The sequence below is a fragment of the Labeo rohita genome, unplaced genomic scaffold (assembly GCF_022985175.1).
Source record: "Labeo rohita strain BAU-BD-2019 unplaced genomic scaffold, IGBB_LRoh.1.0 scaffold_478, whole genome shotgun sequence".
Classification (NCBI taxonomy): domain Eukaryota; kingdom Metazoa; phylum Chordata; class Actinopteri; order Cypriniformes; family Cyprinidae; genus Labeo; species Labeo rohita.
The window spans coordinates 45,618-58,790 of NW_026129398.1; the positions used below are offsets into that span (position 1 = coordinate 45,618).

At 37.7% G+C, this 13,173-nt stretch overlaps 1 pseudogene; it reads left to right on the forward strand.

Moving 5' to 3' along the window:
- LOC127160861 (NACHT, LRR and PYD domains-containing protein 12-like) overlaps window positions 1–13,084 on the forward strand; it is a 50,614-nt pseudogene extending 37,530 nt beyond the window's left edge.
- Window positions 13,085–13,173: the final 89 nt, after the last annotated feature.

Genomic DNA, 13,173 nt, shown 5'->3' on the forward strand with positions numbered 1-13,173 from the left:
AGTTGTTGTTTGTTTATTTATTTATTTTTAATGTATGTGTACATTAAAAGTACCATACCACCGGCAGCGAGAACAAAATGAAGATAAATGTTTTGGCGTGTGATGTGTTTATTGAACCAATCAGATAAGAGTAAATGGAGTCCGCGAGAGTCTCATTTGATTGGCTACAAAAAGGTGGTGGCCCCGCCCTCCCCCTCACGCTTGCAAAACTCAGTGAGTGAGAGAATCGTGCCAAAGTGTAAGCGCAGATAAAAGAAAGACGGAGCTGTACATATCGGATTATTTTGGCAACTTTGTGCCCTACATACACAACAAGTCATTTAGACATTTGCAACAGTTTGTTTTTTACACATACAAATTGGTCCTACACAGTCAATCGAAATTGGAAATTCATTGATTGAAAAGTGAATTCAGTTTAATGAATTAAATATAAGTGTCAAAGTCAGATAAACATATGACTGCTGAATGTAATCATGTTTACTGATTGCTGCTTTTTGTTTGTTTGGTTTGTTTTTTTTTTTAGAAATGAACTGCCTTTTCAAAACTTGTTTGAATGTCTTCAGTTTAACAAAATATGTTTATTGCTTAAATGAAAACACATGCAAAGTATAATATTTTTATAAGCAGACTGTCTTTGTTGTTGACTTGTAATAGTTTAGTCTACAGTATGTTTGAACATTGATCTGTGAGACTAAAGTGATTTATGACAATAGTAGGCAGTAACAATTTCATTTGTTAACATTAGTTAAATATTTTGGCAGCATTCATTAATGTGTTAAAGTTAGTTTATATAGTTTTTCATTGTTCGTGTCAGTTCACAGTGTATTAACTAATTAACAGAAAACCATGGAATTTTAAAACTATTAGTAAATGTTGAAACTTTAAGGTTATTAAATGCTGTACTAGTTGTTCATCATCAGTTCATGTTAACTAATGTAGTTAATGTTATTAAGTAAATCCTTGTAACTTGGATAAATAGCTCACAGCTTAATGGGTAATTTAGCTGATTTCCAACCTTTGCATACATTTGTAACTTTTGTGTAGTTTGTAGTATATTTAAATGAACTATGTGTAGTCTTTCTTCATGTTACCTGCACACAGATATCACTGTTTATTTGTCAGCAAACGTCTGCTGGAAGACGCAAAACACATTAGTAAGTTGATCATCATAGATCTGATTCATTGTCTTTTCTCTTTCTGTTTTCAGTCTGTGTAATTGCAGTATTACAGAGAAACAGTGTCTCATCCTGACTTCAGCTCTGAAATCAAACCCATCACACCTGAGAGAACTGAACCTGAGCTGGAATAAACTAGGAGACTCTGGAGTGAAAAACCTCAGTGATCTACTGATGAACACACAATTCAAGCTGGAGAAACTAGAGTTAGTACAGTTAAAGTTTATTTATTTTAAGACAACAGGTCTGAAGTTATATTGTTTAAAGCAGTGCACTGGTTTTGCCATATTGGTCACATTTTGTAAGCTTTTTTTTTTTTTTTTTTATTTTTTATAGTAAGTGTATAAATGCAGAAATCAGTCTTTGATTAGAGAATAAAAAATGGAGGCATTAAATAAAATAAAGTAAAAGAAGTAAGTAGAAGCAGTGCCTGCCCTCATACAAAACTAATGTGACTCAAACAAACTATCAGAAACTAAATGCCTCTTCAATATTATGATCATCATAGATCCTAAACCTTAGTTTGAATCAAATAAAAACACAGAAGGATTCACACTGTAAACTGGAGAGATTGAGCTCAGTAACATTCACATACAAGAATCAGGAAACATGATAATAATGATAATATTTTCTTTTCTTATTTTATGCTGTTTTTGCCATTGCAGGTTAAGCTGCTGTGAAATGACAGATGAAGGTTGTTCTGCTGTGACTTCAGCTCTGAAATCAAACCCATCACACCTGAGAGAACTGAACCTGAGCAGGAATAAACTAGGAGACTCTGGAGTGAAAAACCTCAGTGATCTACTGATGAACACACAATTCAAGCTGGAGAAACTAGAGTTAGTATCATTATACTGTACAGCAGTGACAGTGAGATTAAAGTTTAACACTGGTTTCACACTGCACACATTAGCAGGACGTGAGCAGCACCTATTTTTTTCGGCTCCCATGTTAACAGATTAGAGTATTCACACCGTATGCAGTGGCAGCAGCGTGTAGCAGAAGCAGCAGTGCTGCAATCGTTTCGGTGCTGAGTTTATTTTTGTAGCACCGCTTACGCTGGATTAAAGCCACAGTGCATTGTTCTTGATCAAAATTGACCTGTTTAACATGAAAAATAACAATTTTACCACAAAATTGTTTTACAATCACGGGGGAAAAAGGCTCACCAGCGTGGGGCAAAAAACACAGTATACAGCCTACTTTAGCTAAAAAAAAATTTTAATAATGTTTTTAATAAATATTAAGTTAATACTTGGTCAAAACAATTGCGTTTGTACTATTTTCTGCTTATTTTGATAAAATAATCAATCAATCAATAAATAGGCTGTTGTCATTAAAATGTGTTAACATATTTTAAAATACAGAAACAAAATCATTTTAAAAAGTGAAGATTCTAAAAGCATTGAAGGAGATCTCATAATAATTTAATATAGATTAACAGTAGTAACAACAAATTATATTTTTTATAAATATGTTTAATATCATGTTGGTTTCATTATAAACGTGGTGATTATCTCGTATATAATATAATATTATGTATATATTATGTATTATAATATTAATAATAATTTATATGATATTTATCCTCTGAATCTAACCATGTCATGTCAACAAATGTAAAAGTCAGTCATCTATTAATTATCTTGTAAATTATTGTGCCTTTTAGCCCCAATAGCAGGGGAGATTTTACCCCAAATACCCTACTTTTACATATTCTTTTCTTTATTGAAAAACTGTTGCTTTAATTGTTTTAAATCAAACTGGGAATCATTAAGACGACCTTTGTCTGAAAATGTATTCAATAATTCATTGTTGTTGCTGAAGCTTAAAAGGCCTGTTTACATTATTAAAACTAGAGGCACTTATTACCTTTAAGATTATTTTTTATCTTGTAAACTACCGTACAGCATGTTATGTGCACGTGTGTGTGGGATAGGGGAACACGGCCGGGGACATAAACACATGACAGCAGTTGTCGGAGAACATTTGCTGTGAACCACACAAGCACAAGTGGTTCAGCTGCGCACGACAAACACTGCCAGTGTGAAAGCCCTGAATAGGCACATCTGTGCACATCTGGCCTAATCATAGCCCTGCTTCCGGATCCAGTGTGAAACCAGCATAAATAGAAATGTGAAAATAGACCATTTAATGCTGTTAAATTTACTGCTGTTTCTATATTAATTTCCATTGGTAAAATTCACTAATTTGTTGACTGAGGGTCCAGACTTGTATTGTAACTAGTCTCCTCAAATACTCCTCTCTTGGTTTGTTCATTCATATATTCAGTAACATTCACATACAAGAATCAAAATGATTAAAATCACTTTAACAGTTTAAACCAAAACACTTTATAGTATATAACGATGTCTACAGAAGCTTCTTAAATGAGCTCATCCAGTAAGTAAAACTAAAACCTGGTTAAAGTGTGGAAAAAAGAGTCTTCAACATGTTTTACACTAAACAGTACTTTTGGATTGAACTATTAGAGTTTACCACAAAAAAATGCAGTTTTATAAGAGAAGTCCCTGACTTTTTGCGACAGGTGGGATTCAGCTTACGGCACTTCTGATTCATTCCTATAGTATCCGTAAATGTGATTGAGTGTCGCACAGTTCTGACTGAAAATATTTTTATTCTAATTTGCTCTACTCTATTTGCTATCTCAAAAATTCATTGTGCACAGAAACCTTACACATTGAGTCTGGTGCTGTAACACAGTTCGTAGAACGGGAAGAAGGAGGCGGGAACCAGCCAACATTCAAACACTTTAATAATAAAATAAACAAACCCAAAAGTAAAGCAGCAGCCCCTCACAGACGACTGCCACACACAAAACGCAAAATAAAGTCCAGGCCTGGTCTTTCACTGTCGTCGCTCTGCCTTCTAACGTTCCGGAGCTCCTCCGTGGGACTCGAGAACAGTGAGTGGCGCAAGTGTCGCTCATTATCATTCAACTCCAACAGCCTCCTTCCGTTCCCACAGTGTTCGGCCCCGCCCCACTCATCACAGATGAGGTGTGATCCCCAACTGTGAGGTGCAGGCCGTGCTACACACTTACTCCACCGTGTTTGATCAGGTGACTTTGAGAAATACACAAAGGCCAGATTCAAACTATGCAAATCAATCAGGAAGACCAAGAGACACTATAGTCTGATTCAGGGGGGATATTACATCACTGCAGATTCCCAGTGCATGTGACAAATCCTGCAGCTCATCACAGAGTACTAGCAGAAAAGCCAGGGACCCATGAGTACCAAGACCACACTCCCAGATGAGCTGATTGAGTCCTGTACGCCATCCACACAGCACTCACACATTTGGAGGGAAACGACACACATGTTTGAATGCTTTTTATTGATTACAGCTCAGCAATAACAGAGACTCTCTTCACCCTCAGACCGACACTCTCCCTCAGAAACTGGTGCTGAACTTCCTGTTGGACAGACCTCAGTCAGTCAGAGTAGAAAATTGGATATGCCCCTGTGTCAACAAGCTTGGTCCCCCTAAATTTGGAATCCTGTCACACCAAACAATTTTGGGTGCAATGTGCAGTTTGTCCTGAAAACTATAAAAAAAGAAAAGTCAAGTCAAGTAGCAGCTGTGTTATCAGAGGCAAGTCAAGTTGCAACTGTGTTTTCTGAGTCAAGTCAAGTTTCCAAGTCCAGTCAAGTTGCAGCTGTGTTGCAGCCACTTTTCAGAGGTCTCATCCGTCCACGAGTCCGCGCCAGTGGGGGCTATGTTACGAATCTGGCTGGTGACAGTCAGTCTGCTCACCACCAGATGTCGCTCTCTCACATTCACATAACTTTGACTGTTTCACCACAACCTGGACTACATTCCCCATCAGCCATTGCTCTTACCACCTGCATCCAATCAGAGACACTATTTAAGTCCCGGACTTCCGTTCTCTTGTGGCAGAGTATTGAATTGTCTGAAAAAAGTATCAGTTTAGGTCATAGGAGGTTTATGTCACAATATGAGGTAAATCCAGCTCTGTACATGATACTGAGAGCATTGACTTGAAATAAATTTGGTTCAATATAAAAATTACATTTTTATTATCAAAAATTACAAAATAATTTTGCCATGTTACTGTAGCTTAGCTTGCTACATTTCCCAGGAGGATATCTTCAGTGTAGTGAAGCTTCATTTAATGAAGAGTAACTGTTAGCTTAGTTCAGTTCAATTTAAAATTCAATTCAAATTTATTTGTATAGCACTTTTCATGATACATATTGTTGCAAAGCAACTTTACACCAAACTGACATTTTTACAATATATGTAGTAGTAGCTTGATGTACATATGGTAGAGATGTGTGGTAAAGATCAATTAATGATGTAATCAAACAGACAAAGAACACTATAAATTAGTAGCAGAATTCGGTAGTGCTGTATGTTTTCAGGGTTGGCATCATCTGAAGTCCTCTGTGGGGTTGGCATCATCTCTTCTTAAGTGTTCTGGATCCACACTGGAGCTTGTGAATTCCTAGTTACCATGGGATGTCAATCCCATCGCAAAAACAGAGAACAAACATAATTAGCATAGATGCTGTTCAAACTAAGAAAAGAAAGATTCGTTAAACCAGAGCTAAAAGATTAATAATGAGCATTTGATCAGATATAACTGCAGGAAAAGTTTATGAGATGCATTATTTGAATGCTTGGCTAAAAAAAAGATGTGTCTTTAATCTAGATTTAAACAGAGAGAGTGTTTCTGAACCCTGAACGTCATCAGGAAGGCTGTTCCAGAGTTTGGGTGCCAAATGTGAAAAAGCTCTACCTCCTTTAGTGGATTTTGCTATCCTAGGAACTACCAACAGTCCAGAGTTTTGTGTCCTTAGGGAGCGTGATGGATTGTAGTGTGGTAGAAGACTAGTTAGGTGCACAGCTAAACCGTTAAGTGCCTTTTAGGTAGGAAGTAATATTTTATAGCTGATGCGGAACCTAATAGGTAGCCAGTGCAAAGACTTTAAAATTGGGGTAATATGATCACATTTTCTTGACCTGGTAATGACTCTAGCAGCTGCATTTTGGACTATCTGTAGCTTGTTTATTAAAGATGCAGAACAACATCCAGCCTAGAGGTCATGAATGCGTGAACTAGCTTTTCTGCATCAGAAACAGGTAACATGTTTCGTAGCTTGGCAATGTTTCTAAGATGGAAGAATGCTGTTTTTGTTACATGAGAAATATGATTTTCAAAAGACAAGTTGTTGTCTAATATAACACCCAGGCTTTTGACTGAAGTGGAAGTAACAGTACATCCGTCTAGTTGTAAATGTAAGTCAAAAGATTCTGTGTATTGTTTTTAGGTCCAATAAGTAATATCTCTGTCTTATCTGAATTTAATAGCAGAAAATTATTGGTCATCCAATCTTTTACATTTTTAACGCACTCTGTTAACTTTAACGATAATTTAGAAGTTTCATCTGGTCTTGTTGAGATATATAGTTGAGTATCATCAGCATAACAATGGAAATTAATCCTGTGTTTTCTAATAATATTACCAAGGGGCAGCATGTATATTGAAAATAGTAGAGGACCTAGGACAGATCTTTGTTGCACTCCATACTAGCGATCAGACAGGTAGGATCTAAACCATCTTAAAGCCTGTCCTTGGATACCTGCATAGTTTTGTAGTCGATCTATTAGTATGTCATGATCTATAGTGTCGAATGCAGCACTAAGATCAAGTAAAACTAGCAGTGAGATGCAGCCTTGGTCTGACGCAAGAAGCAAGTCATTAGTGATTTTAACAAGTGCAGTTTCTGTGCTGTGATGGGGCCTGAAACCTGACTGAAATTCTTCATAGATATCATTTTTTGCAAGAATGAGCACAGTTGAGCAGATACAACTTTCTCTAAAATTTTAGACATAAATGGAAGATTAGAAATGGGTCTGTAATTTGCCAGTTCACTAGGGTCTAGTTGTGGTTTCTTAATAAGAGGCTTAATAACCGCCAGCTTGAATGGTTTAGGGACGTGACCTAAAGATAACGATGAGTTGATAATATTGAGAAGCGGTTCTTCTGCCACAGGTAACAATTATTTTAGTAATTTAGTGGGTACGGGATCTAATAGGCATGTTGTTGGTTTAGACACAGTGATGAGTTTATTTAACTCTTCCTGTCCTACAGTTCTAAAGCACTGTAGTTTTTCTTTGGGTGTGGCGATATAAGTTGACATATTAGATGCAGTATAATCTACATTGGTTGTTGTATTTCTGATGTTATCCATTTTATCAGTGAAGAAATTCATAAAGTCATTACTATTAAACTGTAAAGGAATATTTAGATCAGGTAGTGTCTGGTTATTTGTTAATCTAGCCACTGTGCTAAATAAAAACCTTGGATTGTTTTGGTTATTTTCTATGAGTTTGTGGATATGCTCGGCCCTAGCAGCTTTTAAATCCTGTCTGTATCTGGACATACCGTTTTTCCATGCAATTCTAAAAACTTCCAAGTTAGTTTTTCTCCATTTGCACTCAAGATTGCAAGTTTCTTTCTTGAGAGAATGGGTATTACTGTTATACCATGGCACAATACATTTTTCTCTAACTTTTTTCAATTTGATGGGGGCAACCACTTCTAACATATTGGAGAAGATGGTGCCCAAATTGCTAGTCATTTTGTCTAGATCCTGTGTATTAATGGGTACACAGAGCAGTTGAGATAAATCAGGCAGGTTATTTGTAAATCTATCTTTGGTGGCTGGAACAATAGCTTAGCTCACTACATTTTCCAAGTAGCTTGACCAACACTGTTAAAAAGTGCACAGTTCATTTGTGGAGTAACCTTATCACTTCAGGATATTTACAGCACTAGGGTCATCATGAGGACCCACAACATCATCAGGGACAATACACATCCACAACACAGCCTCTTCACACTTCTGCTGTCTGGGAGATGTACAGGAGTATGAAATCAAGCACAGAAATTGCTTTTCTAATAACTTTTACAACTTATTTTAATGGGTTGCATCAAGGAGCTGTGAAACCGGTTACACTCACTGAATGAATCACATTTGTGCCAAACTCTTACAGAGCAAAAACTATTTTAAACCTGGAAGACAAAAATTGTGCAAAAAGCTCAAAATGAACCACTTTTCTCCAACAATTAAAATGAACAGATGCTAACATTGTCTTCTATGATGTGAAACACAAACACCTCTGCTAAAATCTCAGAAAAAAAGTAGTCTGGGGTTTCATGACCCTTTAAAAACGAACTACCCATTACCATCACTGACTGTTACCTTGTTTGTTGCACAATATATATTTGTATATTTTTGTGTATGTTCATATATTTTTGTATAGTTAATCTGTCTATATTCTATACTGTGTATTTTTGTGTAATGGAGACTTGCAAAGTAAGTTGTTGTGTGGTCTAAACATCTGAAAGTTTTATTAAGTGTTTCTGTCCACTTCACTTATTGCCCATACAGCAGGTCAAATACCCAACCCAATATCCAATAATTTCAGTTAATAATATCAAAAATACACAAACATTTAGTGTTTGGCAATAAAAAAGTCTTTGTATTTCTATCAAGAATCAGGACAAATTGTACATAAACCATGAGAAGTTTAAATTATTGGATTAAATGAACAATTTATTTTTGTTTTTTGTTTTGTTTTGTTTTGTTTTGAAGACCAAATTGTGAAAAATTATCCAAAGGTATTGTAACGCCACGCCAGCAGAGGGAGCCCTTACTCATAGACTGACTGTTGCTGCTCCCTCTGCTGCCTCGTTGGTAACTTCCTGTTTGGTGGCCATAAAGGGAGGCCATTTCCAAACAGACTCTGCGAAGTATTGATTTGCTGTGTGGACTCTACTAAGCGTTTTGCCTTGTTTCATTGCCTTGTTTCATTGCCTTGTTTCATTGCCTTGTTTCATTGCCTTGTTTCATTGCCTTGTTTCATTGCCTTGTTTCATTGCCTTGTTTCATTGCCTTGTTTCATTGCCTTGTTTCATTGCCTTGTTTCATTGCCTTGTTTTGTCTTGATCCACTGCCATAGTTAGCCTAGTTTAGCCTAGTTTTCATAGCCTTGTTTATTTTGCTCATTTGGACTGCTCACCGGTATTTGGACTTTTGGATTACGTTTTGTCTTGCCTACGTTTCACGGGTTGTTTGGAGATTGACCCTGCCTGTCTGACTACTTTGTGTTCAAATAAAGTTCGCACTTGGATCTCATACGCTTCCCATGAGTCTCCGTTACGGAATACTTCACCTCCCAAAGATCCAGCGGCTTTCAAAACACAGATCACCATGGACCCAGCAGACCGCCTTGTCCGTCTACGTCAAGGTAACCAGCCTATAAAGCAGTATGTCATGGACTTCTGTGAACTATGTTACTTGGTCAGCTTCAAAGAAAGTTTCCTCAAGGACATTTTTTACTTTGGTTTATGCAAAGACATTTCAAGCAGGATGCCAAAACATCACCATCACTGGTCGTTGGTACGTTACATAGACTTCGCTTTACTTTTGGGTGGTTCTGCATTTACTGTGGGGATTGCGGATGAGGGACCCTGTGATCCTCCAGTATTCATAAAGCCATAGTCTGTTCACGTTGTGCCGACCACCCAAAAGCCTCATTGCACAACATCTGCCACTCCAAGGCCTGCTCACGTCACACCTGCCAAGCCAAAGCCTGTTCAAGTCACATCCACCAAGTCAAGGTCTGCTAACGTCACGTCTGCCAAGCTACAGCCTGTTCACTCCACATCTGCCAAACCACAACCTGCACTCATCACGTCTGCCAAGCCAGAGCCTGCTCACGCCATGCCTGCTGCTCCAGGGCCTGCTCACGCCATGCCTGCTCACGCCATGCCTGCCGCTCCAGGGCCTGCTCACGCCATGCCTGCCGCTCCAGGGCCTGCTCACGCCATGCCTGCCGCTCCAGAGTCTGCACCTGTCATGGCCGCCCGTCCAGAGTCTGCACCCATCATGGCCGCCACCCCAGAGCCAGCTCACAAGATGGCCGCCACCCCAGAGCCAGCTCACAAGATGGCCGCCACCCCAGAGCCAGCCCACAAGATGGCCGCCATCCCAGAGCCAGTCCACAAGATGGCCGCCATACCCAAGCCTGTTCACAAGATGGCTGCCCCGTCTGAGTCCCCGGCCAAGATGGCTGCCACGCCTCAAATCAAAATCATCTCACCCAAATCTCATCTCGCCATGTCTGCTGCACCCAAAACAAATCAAGTGATGCCTGATCCTCCAGTGTCAAGTCAAGTCAGGGCTACACTTTCTGTGCCAAGTCAAGATACAGCTGTTCTCCATGAGCCAAGCCAAGATACAGCTGTTCTCCATGAGTCAAGCCAAGACACAGCTGTTGTTCTCCATGAGTCAAGCCAAGACACAGCTGCTGTTCTCCATGATTCAAGCCAAGACAAGATAGGGGGAGGGGGATTCTGTAACGCCACGCCAGCAGAGGGAGCCCTTACTAATGGACTGACTGTTGCTGCTCCCTCTGCTGCCTCGTTGGTAACTTCCTGTTTGGTGGCCATAAAGGGAGGCCATTTCCAAACAGACTCTGCGAAGTATTGATTTGCTGTGCGGACTCTACTAAGCGTTTTCTCTTGTTTCATTGCCTTGTTTTTGCCACGGTTTTGTTTCACGTCATAGTTTTGTCTTGTTTTAGCCATAGTTTTGTCTTGATCCACTGCCATAGTTTAGCCTAGTTTTCATAGCCTTGTTTATTTTGCTCATTTGGACTGCTCACCGGTATTTGGACTCTTTCCCTGTTTTTTGGATTACGTTTTGTCTTGCCTACGTTTCACGGATTGTTTGGAGATTGACCCTGCCTGTCTGACTACTCTGTGTTCAAATAAAGCTCGCTCTTGGATCTCATACGCTTTCCACGAGTCTCCATTACAGGTATTGAGACACTCTTCAACTGTTTCATTTTATGAAGACATTTTGACTTTATTAAACTGTTTTCTTCTATCTTCTCTCTTTCTCTCAATGCAGGTTAAGCTGCTGTTATATGACAAATGAAGGTTGTTCTGCTGTGACTTCAGCTCTGAAATCAAACCCATCACACCTGAGAGAACTGAACCTGAACTGGAATGAGCTAGGAGACTCTGGAGTAAAAAACCTCAGTGATCTACTGATGAACACACAATTCAAGCTGGAGAAACTACAGTCAGTATCATTATACTGTATAGCAGTGACTGTGAGATTAAAGTTTACTGTTTACTTTTATGAAGTCACAATGAAATTAAAGGTGACAGTGATTATTTTTTTTTTTTATGAAATATTGCAGTGCTTAAATGATTTATCCGTGCACATAATGTATTTCTAATTGATGTGCCCTGTATAACTTGTATAACTAAATAACTTGCATAACTTTGGGCAATGGTGGTATTAAACAAACAACATAACTTAAATGACAGCAATCCAATTAATTGTTAATGGACCAAATTAAATCCTGCCATACTTTTTTTTTTTTTTTTTTTTTTTTTTGCATTCATTTAGATGTACTGTACAGTAAAGAATGACAGTTACCAAAAAAAAAAAAAAAAAGGGTTTATTGATAATAAATTACTCTTAAAATATCTTCAGGTAAATTGAAATTCAAAAACAGCATTTTCTTGACTTCTCACATTTAAACACAATTTTCACATTTTTAATGTTATTAGTTCTTAGTAGTTATTAGTAGTTCTATAGTTGATCCTATATCTTAATCTACTTTTTGTAATCTTTTTTTTTCCCCCCTGCTGTTCTTGTTTATGGTCATATAATAAGGTTTTTGGCAATGTTTTAATTATTGCACTGTATGGTGTTAACACATGATGAATTTACTCACATGAACTTGACACTTGTCTGATTCATTGTGTTTTCTCTTTCTGTCTTCAGTCTGTGTTTATGCAGTATGACAGAGAAACAGTGTCTCATCCTGACTTCAGCTCTAAAATCAAACCCATCACACCTGAGAGAACTGAACCTGAGTGAGAATAAACTAGGAGACTCTGGAGTGAAAAACCTCAGTGATCTACTGATGAACACACAATTCAAGCTGGAGAAACTAGAGTTAGTATCATTATACTGTACAGCAGTGACAGTGAGATTAAAGTTCACTGTTTAGTTTAAGTCCGCTGGGCTCTTGTCACATCATTTCCAGTGCTGCACTTTCTGGCATTTCTCCATCTGAAGAAAGATTCAGGAATACAATGTTTTTAAGTGTACCTGTAAAAAACAGCATGAAACTTGTTGAAATGTGACATTTTTGCTGTGAAATAAACCAAAGTGACAACAGGCTAAACAGTCTAACAAATGACAGTAGATGTTTCTGAAAGTTAATTTATACTAGACTAATAGTATATTTCACTATTTTTTTTATTAAGGGAAATGTAGATTTAGTATATTTGTATAGTTAGAAATTGAAACTACACTGTAAAATGGCTTAAAAAAATTATTACAAAAATATTTTATTTGACTGATTTGTTGATTTCTTCCATTTAGAAATGTGAAAATACACCATTTCATTAATTTAATTTTACCATTGTTTCTATATTGATTCTACATATTAATTTCCATTGGTAAAATTGACTTATTTGTTGACTGAGGGTCCAGACTTGGATTGTAACTAGTCTCCTCAAATACTCCTCTCTTGGTTTATTCATTCATATATTAGAAGTTTCCATGATTTTGCTGGTTTATTAGTGAATGTATGACATTTGTTCATGATGCATCATAGATCTGATTCATTGTCTTTTCTCTTTCTGTCTACAGTCTGTGTGGATGCAGTATTACAGAGAAACAGTGTCTCATCCTGACTTCAGCTCTGAAATCAAACCCATCACACCTGAGAGAACTGAACCTGAGTGAGAATCAAATAAAAAACACAGGAGTGAATCACTTATGTGACGTACTGAAGGATTCACACTGTAAACTGGAGAGATTGAGGTCAGTAACATTTACATACAAGCATCAAAATGGTTAAAATCATCTCAACAGTTTAAACCAAAAAACTTTATAGTATCTAACGATGTCTA